Source organism: Macaca nemestrina, chromosome 2, assembly GCF_043159975.1.
Source record: "Macaca nemestrina isolate mMacNem1 chromosome 2, mMacNem.hap1, whole genome shotgun sequence".
In the NCBI taxonomy this organism is placed as follows: domain Eukaryota; kingdom Metazoa; phylum Chordata; class Mammalia; order Primates; family Cercopithecidae; genus Macaca; species Macaca nemestrina.
The window spans coordinates 113,281,625-113,294,005 of NC_092126.1; the positions used below are offsets into that span (position 1 = coordinate 113,281,625).

Consider the following 12,381-nt stretch of genomic DNA (forward strand, 5'->3'; position numbering starts at 1 on the left):
GTGAGTCAAGATCGCGCCACTGCACTCCAGTGTGGGCAACAGAGCAAGACTGTCTCTAAAAAAAAAAAAAAAAAAAAAAAAAAAACCTCTCAACAAACTAAAGATAGAGGGAAACTTCCTCACTTAATAAAGGGTATTTATGAAAACCCTATAGCTACTGGGTGCGGTGGCTCACACCTGTAATTGCAACACTTTGGGAGGTGAATGTGAGAGGATCACTTGAGCCCAGGAGTTTGAAACCAGCGTGAGCAACATAGTGAGACCCCATCTCTACGAAAGAAAAAAAAAATAGCCAGTGGTGGTGACAAACACCTATAATCTCAGCTACTCAGGAGGCTGAGGTGGGAGGATTGCTTGATTTCAGGAGTTCAATGCTGCAGTGAGTTATGATTGTACCACTGCACTCCAGCCCGGGCAATGAAGCAAGACCCTGTCTCTAAAAAGAAAAAAATTTAAAAATATATACAACACACAAATTATATACTGATTGTGTATGTTATCAGTGAGGCTTCCAGTCAACAGTAGGCTACTAGTAATTAAGCTCTGAGGGAGTCAGAAGTTATATGCAGATTTTTGACTCTGTGGGGAGTTAACACCCCAACCCCCACACTGTACAAGAGTCAACTATATACATTCAAGAACCCCAATGAAGTCCAGGCGTGGTGGCTCACGCCTGTAATGCCAGCACTTTGGGAGGCCAAGGCAAGCAGATCACTTGAGGTTGGGAGTTTGAGACCAGCCTGGCCAACATGGCACAACCCCATGTCTACTACAAATACAAAAATTAGCCTGGCGTGGTAGTGTGCACCTGTGATCGCAGCCACTAGGAAGGCTGAGACATAAGAATCACTTGAGCTTGGGAGGTGGAGGTTGCAGTGAGCCGAGATTGCACCACTGCACTCTAGCCTGGGCGACAGAGTGAAACTCTGTCTTGGAAAAAAAAAAAAAGAATCCCAATGAACCCAAATAGGATAAACTCAAAGAGACCCATATGAGACACATTACAAAACAAAAACATGTTATGAAACTATTGAAACCAAAAGACAAGAACAAATATTTAAAGCAGCAAGAGAAAACTGGTGCCTCAAATACAAAAGATCCTAAATGAGATTAACAGCACATTTCTCCTCAGAAACCTCCAAAAGGCAGTAGGATAACATATGAAAGTCCTAAAGGAAAATACTGTCAACCAAGAATTCTACATCTGAAAATACCATCCTACCAAAAATGAAAGAGAAATTAAGACATTTCCAGATAAACAAAAACTAAGGGAGTTGCTAACTACTAGACCAGAGCTACAAGAAACGCTAAAGGGAGTCCTTCAGGCTAAAATGAAAGGACACTAGACAGTAGCTAAAAAGAAAAAATATAGAACACTGGTAAGGGTAACTACATAAGTAAACTTAAAAGCCACTGTAGGCAGGACACGGTGGCTCACGCCTGTAATCCTAGCACTTTGGGAGGCCGAGGCGGGCGGATCACGAGGTCAGAAGATGGAGACCTTCCTGGCCAACATGGTGAAACCCTGTCTCTACTAAAAAAAAAAAAAAAAAATTAGCTGGGCGTGGTGGCACGTGCCTGTAATCCCAGCTACTCGGGAGGCTGAGGCAGGAGAATCACTTGAACATGGGAATCAGAGGTTGCAGTGAGCCGAGATGGCACCACTGCACTCCAGCCTGGCAACAGAGCGAGACTCATCTTAAAAAAAAAAAAAAAAAAAAAAAGGCCACTGTCACTGTACCTTTGGTTTATCATTTATCTCTTTTTCACATACCACTTAATAGTCAACTGATACATACAACTATGTGAAAATCTACATTGGCCAGGCACTGTGGCTCACACCTGTAATCCCAGCACTATGGGAGGCTGGGGCAGGTCAGTCACTTGAGGCCAGGAGTTCAAGACCAGACTGGGCAACACAGCGAAACCCCATATCTAAAGGCCAGGCGCAATGGCTCACGCCTATAATCCCAACACTTTGGGAGGCCAAGGTGGGCAGATCATGAGCTCAGGAGATCAAGACCATCCTGGCTAACATGGTGAAACCCCATCTCTACTAAAAATACAAAAAATTAGCCGGGCGTGGTGGCGGGCACCTGTAGTCCCAGCTACTTGGCAGGCTGAAGCAGAAGAATGGCTTAAACCCAGGAGGCGGAGCTTGCTGTGAGCCGCGATTGCGCCACTGCACTCCAGCCTGGGCTACAGAGCGAGACTCCATCTCAAAAAAAAAAAAAACACAAAAAATAGCTGGGTGTGGTGGCAGGTGCCTGTAGTCCCAGGATCTCAGGAGTCTGGCGGAGGTGGGAGGATCACTCGAGTCCAAGAGATCAAGTCTGCAGTGAGCTGAGATCGAGCCACTGCACTCCAGCCTGGATGACAAGAGCGAAACTCTAAAAAAAAAAAAAAAAAGGCCGGGCATGGTGGCTCACACCTGTAATCTCAGCACTTTGGGAGGCTGAGGCAGGTGGATCACTTGAGTCAGGAGTTCGAGACCAGTCTGGCCAAGCTGGTAAAATCCCGTCTCTACTAAAAATATAAACACCAGTTGGGTGTGGTGGTGGGCACCTGTAATCCCAGCTACTCAGGAGGCTGAGGCAGGAGAATTGCTTGAACCCAGGAGGCAGAGGTTGCAGTGAGCCAAGATCACGCCACTGCACTCCAGCCTGGGTGACAGAACGAGACTCCATCTTGAAAAAAAAAGAGAAAAGAAAGAAATCGGCCAGGCACAGTGGCTCACGCCTGTAATCCCAGCACTTTGGGAGGTCGAGGCGGGCAGATCACTAGGTCAGGAGTTCGAGACCAGCCTGGCCAACATGGCAAAACCTTGTCTCTACTAAAAATACAAAAATTAGCTGGGCGTGGTGGGCGCCTGTAATCCCAGCTACTCAGGAGGCTAAGGCAGGAGAATCACCTGAACCCAGGAGGTGGAGCCTGCAGTGAGCTGAAATCCGGCCACTGCACTCCAGCCTGGGCCACAGAGCGAGACTCCGCCTCAAAAAAAAAAAAAAAAAAAAAAGGAAAGAAAAGAAAAAAGAAAAGAAAAAAGAAATCAATCCAAGGGCCTGAAATCCTACAATTTTGGGAAACCATGGCAAGAGGATTGCTTAAGCTCAGTTTGAGACCAGCCTGGGCAACATAACAAGATTCCATCTCTGCAAAAAAACTTTTTCATTTTTAAACAAATCAGCTGAGTTGCACTGGCTCATACCAGTAGTCTCGGCTACTTGGAAGGTTGAGGCAGGTAGGCAGTCACTTGAGCCCAGGAGTTTGAGGCTGCAGTGAGCTACATTCATACCACTCATTCCAGCCTGGGTGACAGGGTGAGACCCTGTCTCAAAAAATAATAATAATTGGTCAGGCGCGGTGGCTCATGCCTGTAATCCCAACACTTTGGGAGGCTGAGTGGGCAGATCACCTGAGGTCAGGAGTTCAAGACCAGCGTGGCTAACATGGTGAAACTACTAAAAATACAAAAAAGTAGCTGGTTGTGGTGGCATGTGCCTGTAATCCCAGGTACTCGGGGGGCTGAAACAGGAGAATTGCTTGAACCGGGAGGCGGAATTTGTGGTGAGCAGAGATCGTGCCACTGCACTCCAGGCTGGGCAACACAGTGAGACTCCATCTCAAAAATAATAATAATAATAATAGTAATAATAACTTAAAAAAATAAAATTAGTCTGGGTGCAGTGGCTCATACCTGTAATCTCAACACTTTGGGAGGCTGATGCAGGTGGATCACTTAAGCCCAAGAGTTTGAGACCACCCTGAGCAATATCGTGAGATCCCATCTCTATTCTAAAAAATTGATCAATTAATTTAAAAAGAGTGAAAACACCACCCACGGAATGGCAGAAAATATTTGCAGATCATACATCTGATAAAGGATTAACATATAGAACATACGAAGTACTTGTATAACTCAACAACAACAAAAATAACCCAATTCATAAATGGGCAAAGGTCTTAGACAATTCTCTAAAGATTTACAAATGGCCAAAAAATATGCAAAAAGATGCTCAACATCATTAGTCATTAGGGAAATGCAAATCAAAGCCACAATGAGAAACTACTTCACACCCAAGTTATAAAAAAATTAAAAATTAAAAATTAAAAAAATAGAAAATAAGTGTTGGCAAGGATATGAAGAAATTGTAACACTTGTGCACTGCTGGTGAAAATGTAAAGAAGACAGTATGGCAATTCCTCAAAAAGTTAAACATAGAATTACCATATGATTCAACAATTCCACTTTTAGGTCTATACCCAAAAGAACTGAAAGGAGGAATCCAAAACAGATATTCATACACCAATGTTCAGAGCATTATTCACAATAACCAAATGGTGTCTATGACCCATGTCCATCAACAGATAAATGGATAAAGATATGTCATATATACATACAGTGAAATATTATTCAGCCTTAAAAAGAAATGAAATTCTGATGCATGTCACAACATGGATGAATCTTGAAAACATTGTGCTAAGTGAAATAAGCCAGGCACAAAAGGGAAAAAATTGTATAATTATAATTCTACTTACATAAAATAAAACAGGGCGGGGCACGGTGGCTTAAGCTTGTAATTCCAGCACTTTGGGAGGGTGAGGCAGGCGGATCACTTGAGGTCAGGAGTTCAAGATCGACCTGGCCAACATAGTGAAACCCTGTCTTCACTAAAAATACAAAAATTAGTCAGGTATGGTGGCGGGCACCTGTAATCCCAGCTACTTGGGAGGCTGAGGCAGGAGAATCACTTAAACCCGGGAGGCGGGCCGGGCGCGGTGGCTCAAGCCTGTAATCCTAGCACTTTGGGAGGCTGAGACGGGCGGATCACGAGGTCAGGAGATCGAGACCATCCTGGCTAGAGCGGTGAAACCCCGTCTCTACTAAAAAATACAAAAAACTAGCCGGGCGAGGTGGCAGGCGCCTGTAGTCCCAGCTACTCGGGAGGCTGAGGCAGGACAATGGCATAAACCCGGGAGGCGGAGCTTGCAGTGAGCTGAGATCCCGCCACTGCACTCCAGCCCGGGCGACAGAGCAAGACTCCGTCTCAAAAAAAAAAAAACCCGGGAGGCGGAGGTTGCAGTGAGCTGAGACTGGGCCACTGCACTCCAGCCTTGGTGACAGAGTGAGACTGAGTCTCGAAAACAAAACAGGCAAATTCATCGAGACAAAAAGAAAATTATTAAGAGCGTACAAGGGGCTGGGGGAGGTGAGAATCGGGTGTTACCATATAATGGGTAGAGTTTCTATTTGGCATGATGAAAGTAGTTCTCAAAACAGCATTGTGAATATATTTAATATCACTGCAACATACCCTTCAAAATAGTTAAAATTCTACATTTTCTTTTTTTTTTTTTTTTTGAGACGAAGTCTCGCTGTGTCGCCCAGGCTGGAGTGCAGTGGCCGGATCTCAGCTCACTGCAAGCTCTGCCTCCCGGGTTTTTACGCCATTCTCCTGCCTCAGCCTCCCGAGTAGCCGGGACTACAGGCGCCCGCCACCTCGCCCGGCTAGTTTTTTGTATTTTTTAGTAGAGACGGGGTTTCACCGTGTTAGCCAGGATGGTATCGAACTCCTGACCTCGTGATCCGCCCGTCTCGGCCTCCCAAAGTGCTGGGATTACAGGCTTGAGCCACCGCGCCCGGCCAAAATTCTACATTTTCTTATGTATATTTACTACAATTTAAAAATTTCATTTACAATAGCATCAAAAAAACCAAATGTCTTGGGTCAAATTTAACAAAATGTGAAAGAACTCTACACTAAAAACAATCAAATAATGTAGCAAAATATTAAAGAATGCATAAATCAAGAAATATGCCACATACAGCACATGGATAAGACTCAATACAGTTAAGATGTCAATTCTCCCCAAGTGAATCTATAAATTCAATGGAATCGCAACCATAATGCCAGCAGACTTTTTTACAGAAACTGACAAGCTAATTCTAAAATTTATATGGTAGTAAAAAGAAATTATAATATTCAAATAAATCTTGATAAACAATAAAGTTGGATTATTTACACTGACTGATGTCAAGACTTGCTATAAAGCTGCAGTAGTGGGGTACTGGCATACAGATAAACAAATAGATCAATGGAACAGAACACAGATTTCAGAAACAGGCCCATATCTACAGAGTCAATTGTTCGTGGGTTTTTTGCCAGCAACAAATCAGGATATAACAGTCAATTGTTTTTCGACAAAAGTACCAAAGCAAACCAATGGGACGAGACAATTTTGGTGGTTTTAAACTATATCAATTTTTTTTACATTCTTCCCTCTAAAAAGTGAAATCCTCCTCTCTCCTTGAGTACAGGCTAGACTCCTTGAGTACAGGCTAGACTTAGTGACTCATTCTAATGAAAAGAACATGGCAGAAGTGATAGTGTATGACTAGGTCATAAGAAGCATCATGGTTTCTTCCTTAGTTTGTCTTAGATCATTTCTGGAGGAGATAACTGCATGCCATGAGGAAACTCAAAGAGCCCTGGGTATAACTTGTTAGCTTGAAAGTAGGATAAAATTAAAAAAAAAAAAAAAAAAAAAAAGAGCCCTGGGTAGAGATAAACCACATGGAACTGAGGCCTCCTGCAAAGAGCTTTACGAATAAGTCATCTTGAACACAGATCCTCTAAGCCAAGCACGGTGGCTCAGGCCTATAATCCCAACACCCTGGGAGGCCAACAGGGAAAGATCACTTGAGCCCTGGAGTTCAAAACCAGCCTGGGCAACAAAGTGAGACCCCATATCTACAAAAACATAGGAAAAATTAGCCCCGCATGGTGGTGCATGCCTATAGTTCCAGCTACTTGGGAGGCTGAGCTGGGAAGATCACTCAAGCCCAGGAGGCCAGGGCTGCAGTAAGCCGTGATCACACCACTGCACTCCAGCCTGGGCCACTTCTGAATTCCTAGCCCTCAGAAACTGAGGTAATAACTTTTTGCTGTTTTAAATTGCTAATTTTTGAAAAATTTGTTACAGAGCAATAGATAATACACAAGTCTTTTCTTTTTTTTTTTTTTTTTTTTTTTGAGACGGAGTCTCGCTGTGTCTCCCAGGCTGGAGTGCAGTGGCGCGATCTCGGCTCACTGCAAGCTCCGCCCCCTTGGTTCACGCCATTCTCCCGCCTCAGCCTCCTAAGTAGCTGGGACTACAGGCGCCCGCTACCACGCCCGGCTAATTTTTTGTATTTTTAGTAGAGACGGGGTTTCACCGTGTTAGCCAGGATAGTCTCGATCTCCTGACCTCGTGATCCACCCGCCTCGGCCTCCCAAAGTGCTGGGATTACAGGCTTGAGCCACCGCGCCCGGCCTACACAAGTCTTTTCAACAAATGTTGCTAGTAATGGAACAATCAGTTATCTATGTGGGGGAAAAATAAATACAAGCTCCAATCTCACATAATAACAAAAATTAACTTAAGATGACTCAGAGACCAAAATATAAAAGCTAAAACTATAATGCTTTTAGGTGAAAACATAAAAAATAAAGTTAGGCTGGGCATGGTGGCTCACACCTATAATCCCAGCACTTTGGGAGGCCAAGGTGGGCAGAGCTCACCTGGGAGAACAGCTTGAGCCCAAGAAGTGGAGGCTGTAGCGAGCGGAGATCGTGCCACTGCACTCCAGCCTGGGTGACAAGAACCAGACCCTGTCTCAAAAAAAATAAAGTTACATGATTTACACTACCTGACTTCAAGTCTTGCTAGAAATGTCCAACACTTAGAGGTAGGCAAGGTATCCCCAGACACTTAGGACATAGAAAGCAACAATCATAACAGAAATTATTGATAGATCAAACTTCATCAAAACTGAAAACCTCTCATTATTTATTTATTTATTTATTTATGAGATGAAGTCTCACTCTGTCGCCCAGACTAGAGTGCAGTGGCATGATCTCGGCTCACTGCAATCTCCGTCGCCTGGGTTCAAGAGATTCTCCTGCCTCGGTTTCCCAAGTAGCTGAGACGACAGGCGCCCACCACCATATCTGGCTTTTTTTTTTTTTTCACTCTGTCGCCCAGCGCCCAGGCTGAAGTGCGGTGGCGCAATCTCGGTTCATTGCAAGCTCCACCTCCCGGGTTCAAGCCGTTCTCCTGCCTCAGCCTCCCAAGTAGCTGGGACTACAGGCATTTGCCAGCACGACCAGCTATTTTTTTTCTTTTTTTTTTTTTTTTGTATTTTTAGTAGAGATGGAGTTTCACCGTGTTAGCCAGGATGGTCTTGATCTCCTGACCTCGTGATCTGCCCGCCTCGGCCTCCCAAAATGTTGCAATTACAGGCGTGAGCCACCGCACCCGGCAGGTTTTGAACTTTTTTTTTTTTTTTTTTTGAGACGGAGTCTCGCTCTGTTGCCCAGGCTGGAGTGCAGTGGCCAAATCTTAGCTCACTGCAAGCTCCGCCTCCCGGGTCCACGCCCTTCTCTGGCCTCAGCCTCCAGAGTAGCTGGGACTACAGGCGCCCGCCACCACGCCCGGCTAGTTTTTTGTATTTTTTTTTTAGTAGAGACGGGGTTTCACCGTGTTAGCCAGGATGGTCTCGATCTCCTGACCTCGTGATCCGCCCATCTCGGCCTCTCAAACTGCTGGGATTACAGGCTTGAGCCACCACGCCCGGTCCCGTTTTGAACTTCTAAGTTCAACTGATCCTCCTGCCTCAGCCTCTCAAAGTGCTATAATTACAGGCATGAGCCATTGCAGCTGGCCAATTAATAATTCTTTATATAGCCCCAATTCTACCAATGAAAAGTAATACTGTAAACAGTCAAGTTAATATGTTTAAGGGTCCAACTGGTCCTGCCTGGTACACTCTGCTTCATGAAATTACTCAAACTTAGTATTGGCTCCCTGGCACAAAGGTCAGCACTTACTTTGGAGATACATGCAAAATATATAAGATAGTCACATATTGGCTGGGTGCGGTGGCTCACGCCTGTAATCCCAGCACTTTGGGAGGCGGAGGCAGGCGGATTATGAGGTCAGGAGATCGAGACCATCCTGGCTAACGTGGTGAAACCCCGTCTCTACTAAAAATACAAAAAATTGGCCGGACGCGGTGGCTCACGCCTGTAATCCCAGCACTTTGGGAGGCCGAGGCGGGCGGATCACGAGGTCAGGAGATCGAGACCATCCTGGCACACATGGTGAAACCCCGTCTCTACTAAAAATACAAAAAAAAATTAGCCAGGCGTGGTGGCGGGCGCCTGTAGTCCCAGCTTCTCAGAAGGCTGAGGCAGGAGAATGGTGTGAACCCAGGAGGCGGCAGAGCTTGCAGTGAGCCGAGATCGCGCCACTGCACTCCACCCTGGGTGACAGAGCGAGACTCTGTCTCAAAAAAACAAACAAACAAACAAACAAAAAAAATTAGCCGGGTGTGGTGGCAGGCACCTATAGTCCCAGCTACTTGGAAGGCTGAGGCAGGAGAATGGCATGAACCCGGGAGGCAGAGCCTGCAGTGAGCCAGTAAGCAGAGATCGCGCCACTGCACTCCAGCCTGGGCAACAGAGCGAGACTCTGTCTCAAAGAAAGAAAAAAAAAGATAGCCACATATTTCATAATACATCTTCCCAAACAGAGAAGCAGCTTTTTAATATTCATTATATTTTCTATGCTAATGAACCCACTTTAATTTTTGCTGCACTGTCTTCAGGTAAAGTACCCAAAAAAGGAAACCAAAATAGCCTAGGTATATCCTGCCTAGTATGCTGCTTGGCCCTGGTCCATACAACATCTTCTAGTTGAGCATAAGTCTTTATAAATAAGTTTCAGAATATTCACTAGCTAGGCATCGTGGTACACATGGGAGGCTGAGGCAGCAGGATCACTTGAGCCCAGGAATTCAAGACCAGCATGGGTAACATAGCAAGACTCTCTCTAACACACACACACACACACACACACAAAAAAAAAAAAAAAAAACCGGAACACTCACCACCAAACCAATTTTTTGTCCGAATTGCAACTATAAAGTCTCCAAATCAGTCAGGGACCATCAAATTTAAATGTGCCAAAAAAAATTTTTTTTTAAGTACTTACATGATCAAATACATATTGAGTACCTACAGAGTAAGACCATGTAGTACATTATTACTAAGAAAACAAAAATTTGTTCTCTTGCCTTCAGAGAACCGAAAGTCAGCATAGCCCAAGAAGTTAATGGTGAAACAATGAAATATTACAAACTGAGCTACGCATAATAGGTGAGCTGTGGAAATGACTTTTAATGGGAGAGGGAATTTAAGGGATGAATACTTATCAACAAAAGCACTCCCTGTGGCTCCCAGACATTAAAGCCTAGAACACTTAGCTAGGGCTCTGACACAAGCGACTATACAGTCAGTTCTCATTACTGATGGTAATTATGTTTTATAAAGTCACTGTGTACAATGAGTTACTGAACACTGAGTCACTGCACCTAGACAAAATAAATGTTTAAATTCCTGTAAGCCTCTGGTCACATTTCCTTTTTTTTTTTAATAAACTGTTAACCAGGGGAAGATGATCTAGTCATATTTTCATCAACCAATCAATATATAACCTTCCAGATCTACACACATACAATATAAAACCTTTTAGGTATGTTTCTGTTTAAAGACACCTTATTTAATATAAATTACTGATTCATTAACACTGAACTCATAGTCGACAGCATTACAACTCAAGCCTGAACAAAACTTACCTAACACATTCGTTGTAAGGTAATCAAAGCCTTCTTGTGCGTAGAAACACCAGGCAGCACTTCAATACGACATTTGGGGGCCATTTTAAGCATCAAAATCACCAACAAGGCCAGGTGCAGTGGCTAACACCTGTAAGCTGTCTCAAAAAAATAAAAAAATAGGCTTCCGGTGGCCGGCTTCATTGGGAACTATGGCTAAACATCATCCTGATTTGATCTTTTGCCACAAGCAGGCTGGTGTTGTCATTGGAAGATTGTGTGAAAAATGTGACAGCAAATGTGTGATTTGTGTCCCTGCACTCTGGTACGCGTATGTGATGACTGTAACTACGTATCTTACTGGGGTGCTGTGTGATCTGTGGGGGCCCTGGGGTATCCGGTGCCTATTATTGTAAGGAGCGTACCATCCAGGAGAAGGATAGAGATGGCTGCCCAAAGATTGTCAATTTGGGGAGCTCTAAGACAGACCTCTTCTATGAACACAAAAAATACAGCTTCAAGAAGAGGTGATTAGTGGGTGGACCTTTCCTCCCCGCAATATCAAGCTGCTGCAGAGGCTAGAAAAGATGCCTACTACTACCAGCAGAAAGGGAGCAGAGCCCAGAGCATCACCAGGAGTGCCTGCCAGTGTACTGGCAGCTTGCCACCCCTCCTCTCCCTTCACCCAGACACGTGGTAGGGATGGAAAACGATTCTTCACAGAGCACTCTGGCACACTGTATTGGAGAAAACCTGATAGATTAGTCAGGCCAGGTGCGGTGGCTCACGCCTGTAATCCCAGCACTTTGGGAGGCCGAGGCGGGTGGATCACGAGGTCAAGAGATCGAGACAATCCTGGCTAACATGGTGAAACCCCGTCTCTATTTAAAAAAATACAAAAAAAATTAGCCGGGCATGGCGGTGGGCGCCTGTAGTTCCAGCTACTTGGGAGGCTGAGGCAGAACGGTGTGAACCCAGGAGGCAGACCTTGCAGTGAGCCAAGACCGCACCACTGCACTCCGGCCTGGGCGACAGAGTGAGACTCTGTCTCAAAAAAAAAAAAAAAAATTGGCCGGGCGCGGTGGCTCAAGCCTGTAATCCCAGCACTTTGGGAGGCCGAGACGGGCGGATCACGAGGTCAGGAGATCGAGACCATCCTGACTAACACGGTGAAACCCCATCTCTACTAAAAAATACAAAAAACTAGCCGGGCGTGGTGGCGGGCGCCTGTAGTCCCAGCTACTCGGGAGGCTGAGGCAGGAGAATGGCGTCAACCCGGGAGGCGGAGCTTGCAGTGAGCTGAGATCCGGCCACTGCACTCCAGCCTGAACGGCAGAGCGAGACTCCGTCTCAAAAAAAAAAAAAAAAAAAAATTGATAGATTAGTTAATGGTTTTTCTTGAATTTGAGAAGCAAAGATCTGTTCTCCATATTGATATGTTCTCCCTCAACCAAGATCTTCCAAGAAATAATATTTTAGTCTTCTGCTTGAGGAGCTGACTGTGAAGCTACACTCAGTGAAAAACATGTTCTTGCAGCAGCTCCAGTGGCAGCTGTCCTTGAAGAACCTTTGGTGTGTGGTGGGAAGCTATCAGAACAAGAAATGTAGCCATTTACTCTTTTAACACTTGCGCTATTGTCATGTTATTTTCCTTCTGAGAAACTGGAAATCCTTTCTGTTGCTATTACATTAATAAAGTTGGTGTTTATTTTCTGGTAAGATAA

The 12,381-nt window shown here is 44.9% G+C and overlaps 1 protein-coding gene and 1 pseudogene across 6 annotated transcripts in view; one reads left to right on the forward strand and one right to left on the reverse strand.

Moving 5' to 3' along the window:
- The window catches only part of LOC105480454 (inositol hexakisphosphate kinase 1), a 73,304-nt gene that overhangs the window by 50,842 nt on the left and 10,081 nt on the right, over window positions 1–12,381 (reverse strand). The window contains exon 1 of one of the 6 annotated variants that reach the window (XM_011739361.3): window positions 10,679–11,722. The exons of the other annotated variants lie outside the window; for them this stretch is intronic. The gene's annotated coding sequence lies outside the window, so the exon portion shown is untranslated. Of the gene's footprint in view, window positions 1–10,678; window positions 11,723–12,381 lie in introns of those variants that run through there. 6 annotated transcript variants of the gene reach the window in all.
- On the forward strand, window positions 10,870–11,188 carry LOC105480453 (PHD finger-like domain-containing protein 5A pseudogene; annotated as a pseudogene).